This window comes from Colobus angolensis, unplaced genomic scaffold (assembly GCF_000951035.1).
Source record: "Colobus angolensis palliatus isolate OR3802 unplaced genomic scaffold, Cang.pa_1.0 Scaffold39, whole genome shotgun sequence".
Lineage (NCBI taxonomy): Eukaryota > Metazoa > Chordata > Mammalia > Primates > Cercopithecidae > Colobus > Colobus angolensis.
In genome coordinates, this window is record NW_012117265.1 from 984,174 (window position 1) to 989,242 (window position 5,069).

Genomic DNA, 5,069 nt, shown 5'->3' on the forward strand with positions numbered 1-5,069 from the left:
GCCTCCCAAAGTGCTGGGATTACAGGCTTGAGCCACCGTGCCTGGCCACAAACCCTCCTCACTTTCAATAATTTGCTAGTACTACTCACAGAACTCAGAAAAACACAAGTTTACCAGTTTGTCATAAAGGATGACCCCTATAATCTCAGCACTTTGGGAGGCTAAGGTGGGTGGACCACCTGAGGTCAGGAGTTCGAGACCAGCGTGGCCAACATGGTGAAACCCTATCTCTACCATAAATACAAAAAGCATTAGCTAGCAGGCACCTGTAATCCCAGCTACTTGGGAGGCTGAGGCAGGAGAATCGCTTGAACCCGGGAGGTGGAGGTTACAGAGGGCCGAGATCGTGCCATTGCACTCCAGTCTGGGAAACAAGAGTGTAACTTTCATCTCAAAAAAAAAAAAAATGACCCAAGAATACCCAAATGGAAAAGATGTACAGGACCAGGGAAGTGGGGGTCCCCTGGAAGGCCCCGGCCCTCTACTTCAACTGTCCTCTGGGAGGAGTCACACAAGGGCTAATATTCACTAGACCCTCCAGGGAAGGGAGTATAGGACCCCCTTCCCTACAGGACTTGAGTTCCACTCTCCCAGCACATCACTGTGTTCACCAACCAGGAAGCTCTCAGAATGTCTTCATTCCAGAATTTTTATATTAACAGAACTCAATATCCAGCCTCTCCCCCTTTACCGTGGTCAAAAATGGGGCTTGGGGGGTGTAGTGGCTCATGCCTGTAATCCCAGCATTTTGGGAGGCCATGGTGGGCGGATTACCTAAGGCCAAGAGTTGGGGACCAGCCTGGCTAACATGATGAAACCCTGTTTCTACTAAAAATACATGGCTGGGCATGGTGGCAGGTGCCTATAATCCCAGCTACTCAGGAGGCTGAGGCAGGAGAATTGCTTGAACCCAGGAGGCAGAGGTTGCAGTGAACCGAGATCGCGCCATTGCACTCCAGCTTGGGCAACAAGACCGAAACTCCATCTCAAAAAAAAAAAAAAAAAAAAAGAATGGGCATTTGTAGTCACTATCTGGCTTTCTGGCCTTGTTATTTAAAGAAAAAAACACTGTGAAGTAATGGAAAAGGTATCTTTGCATAAGTCTGCTTCTGCAAAACAGAAAGGACTGAGTGGTTAATGGGGTAGTGATTTCTGTGACCATATCCATTTAACTGGATTATAGGGCTTGAGTAAAACTCAACATTATTAGCAGTTTGGCTTTGCTTCCACAGAATTGGTTTAATTGTAGAACAAATTGTACAAATTGGGAAAGTCTCTGAGGGGCAGACTTAGATGCTTTTGCCTCTTGGAGAAAGGGTTTAGGTAGAGATGGGGCGTGGTGGCAGGTGCCTGTATTTTTTTTAGTAGAGACGGGGTTTCTCCATATTGCTTAGGGTGGTCTTGGCCTCCCAAAATGCTGGGATTACAGGCGTGAGCCACCGTGCCCAGTGGTATCTTTTCTTTTCTTTTTTTCACATAGAATAACTTTTATTGTTCATTTCCAAAAAAATGAGAATTGGAAAGAGAATTGGGTCTTGTGTAGTATTTTTCTTAGCCTCCAATTGCTTGAATTTGACAGCAAATCCTTGTATTATTTGGCGTATCGTTTGCCCCAGCTCCCCTCCTCATTTGTCATTCAGTGGCGAGCTGTGCCTTTGGATCGCCAGGTCTTCATAATCTCATATTAATGACTGATGCTCTGTGATAACAGGGCATGAAGGGAGCTTCGGAAGCCAAAGATGACATTCATATAGACCCGTTGGCACACACTATACAGCCCTGACAATTGTCCTTCATTTAAAAGGCCGTGTATTAGGATAGTTGAAATCACATACAACAGTCTTACTGCTTTGTACACTACATCCTTTGTTGAGCTTTTATAGCCTTGATTTGAGAAAACTTTGTTACTCAAGTATCTATGCATTTTATCATTTAGAAATAATCATACCTAGGGGACTGCACTGTGGTGCAACCTTTCAAACATTTGAAAAGTCCCTTGCGTAGTTTTTTTTTTTTTTTTTTTTTTTTTTTTGAGACGGAGTCTCGCTCTGTCACCCAGGCTGGAGTGTTGTGGCCGGATCTCAGCTCACTGCAAGCTCTGCCTCCCGGGTTCACGCCATTATCCTGCCTCAGCCTCCCGGGTAGCTGGGACTACAGGTGCCGCCACCTCGCCCGGCTAGTTTTTTGTATTTTTCTTAGTAGAGACAGGGTTTCACCGTGTTAGCCAGGATGGTCTCGATCTCCTGACCTCGTGATCCGCCCGTCTCGGCCTCCCAAAGTGCTGGGATTACAGGCTTGAGCCACTGCGCCCGGCCCCCTTCTTTTCTTTTTTTGAGACAAAGTCTGGCAATGTTGCCTGGGCTGGTCTCAAACTGCTAAGCTCAAGCTATCCTCCGGCCTCAGCTTCCCAAAGTGATGGGATTCCAAGCATGAGCCACAGCATCGGGCCTACAAATGCCCATTCTTTGCTTCATAAAACATTAGCTGAACAGTTTTGTGTTCACTGATCAGTGGGAACAAAACATTTGTTAACCAAACATACCTTAAATTTGTGTCTCTGACACAGACCATCAAAGATTTGGCTTCATGACTCCTCAATGTACTAGAATGAGATTCTGCTTCCACAGGACCTACACATATCATACAGATAATTACTCCAAAATATGGAGAAATACAGATACAAGCCCTTGACTTGTAAATTTCCTCCAGGTCCTTAACTTTGACCTACTCTCAGCCTGAACAAACAGGCAATGCTTCCTAAGAAGAGAATAACCTCAGAATAAAACATGCTCTGATCTAGGTCTCATTTTGCACCCTCCATCCTGCCTTCTTCCTCTTCATCTTCTTTCTAATTTTGTTTGCCCCTTCCTATGAAAGAAAATGCTTTTCTACCTAAATTTTCAGATCTTTGCAGATCTTATATTTGGTTGATGCCTTCCATTATGCAGTACTCCTTTGGATTGGCCTCAGTTTGGAGTCACTGGCCTCAGGCCTCTGCAGCCCAGTCAAGGCTACCCACTTCCCTTTACACACCTTATGTGGATATTTAAAGAAAATACCCATGTTTGATGACACATGTTTGATGAATCCAGCAAAATCAATCTCAATGTTTATGGGAGGGAAGAAAATTAAGGCACATTTATATAATAGCTGAACAGAAAAAGCATAAGAATCTACAATCTATTCTTTTCAGACAAAGATGTTACTTAATTACTATTTCCATAAAAAAATAATTTAGTAAACAAAAATTCTATTAGAGGATTCCGAGTTGTTGCCAGGTCCTGCTCCCTAAGATTTAGAATTAATCTGCCAAGTTCCAACAACAAGAAATAGAAGTTATTCGTTGTCACAAATTCTCCACCTTGCAAGAGAAATTGATGTATTGGTGAATCTTTGTAATTCCCCAATTTATCTACCGACTTTCTTGTGAAACCATATTCATTTTTCTGAAACCACAATAGGAGAGTTGGTTCTCCCCACCCCCATTTCTTTTCCCTGATAATATTCTCAAGGTTAAGCCCCAGAATTCCATTTCAAGTCACCCAACAGAACACAGATCTGACAAACATACTACACATGCTCTGGGAAAGAATAAAAGAAAATAAGTATTTGTTGTTGTTATTGTTGTTTAGCAGTTAAAATTTTGAGACAAAGTCCTGCTCTGTCGCCTAGGCTGGAGTGCAATGGTACAATCTCAACTCACTGCAACTTCCACCTCCTGGATTCTCCTGCCTCAGCCTCCTGAGTAGCTGGGATTATAGGCACCCACAACCACACCTGGCTAATTGTTGTATTTTTAGTAGAGACAGGGTTTCACCATGTTGGCCAGGCTGGTCTCGAACTCCTGACCTCAGGTGATCCACCCACCTCGGCCTCCTAAAGTGCTGGAATTACAGGCTTGAGTCACTGCGCGTGGCCAGCACTTTAAATTTTATTGACCTTTCATATTTTTAAAAAAGTTTAAGGTCACACTGCTAAGTCTGACGTGCTACATACAGATGGTGCAGAATATGAGTATGAAGAGATACACATTGGTCCATGCCCCAAAAGATTACAGAATCATCTCCATAAATACACAAAGAATTCTTGTGAAGACACAAGGGCACTGTCCAGGTTTTCTAAGACACTTTCCTAAGTGACTTGAGGCATAAAATCCACACCACTGTGAACACACACATTGTAGACTTTCTGTCTCTGACACAGACCATCAAAGATTTGGCTTTATGACTCTCTCAAACGTACTAGAATGAGATTCTGCTTCTTAGGTGAAAAGCCACAGCACCTACACATATCATTTAGATAATTACTCCAAAATATGGAGAAATGCAAATACAAGCCCTTGAAAATAAGAATTTTTAAAATGTGGAATATAAGACTAATTTCTTTCCCCTGCAAAGAAATTACCACCTCTTGGGAAATACATTATCTTCTCTATGAAGCTCTACTGATAAAATGCACTTTTAACTAAATGAAATACTCAAGCTGAACTTGTTGTTAAGGCAACAATCCCAGGGAGAAGCAATGCTGACCTGGAATACAGACATTCATCTGACTCCAGTGTCAGCACAGGTCATCCTATTTATCAGTTGGGACATCCCTCTACCCCCATCGTGCTCATTGAAATGCTCAGTGACCACATGCCTAAGAGACACTGCACTATGCCCCACTGTGTACCCGAAGTGCATTTTGTTTTTCAGGTTCTTCCACCACCTCGCTGAGATACTTTTTCTCCCTTCACAAGGCTGAGAGAATCCAAAGGACAGGAATCATTTCCATCTTTTCCCTTGCCGACCTAAAAAGTAGAGGCTGAAGCACAAAACATGACCCAAAGTGCCTGAAAAAGGGGGACAGGAAGTGGGCTGATACAAAGTTGTTAGTCAGGAATTCTCACTGATTTACAGAAGTAACATTGATAAGCGCGTGGCTATGAACTGTTAAGCTATTGGGTGTGGGTTCCAGTATCCCGTGCTGCATTAGTAAGTTAATTATACCTACTTGTGGCAATAGCAGTTTCTTTTTTTTTTTTTTTTTGAGACGGAGTCTAGCTCTGTCGCCCAGGCTGGAGCACA

At 43.2% G+C, this 5,069-nt stretch overlaps 1 protein-coding gene across 2 annotated transcripts in view; it reads right to left on the minus strand.

The window, feature by feature from the left end:
* ZNF136 (zinc finger protein 136) overlaps positions 1–5,069 on the minus strand; it is a 45,336-nt gene that overhangs the window by 29,791 nt on the left and 10,476 nt on the right. The gene's annotated exons all lie outside the window — the stretch shown is intronic.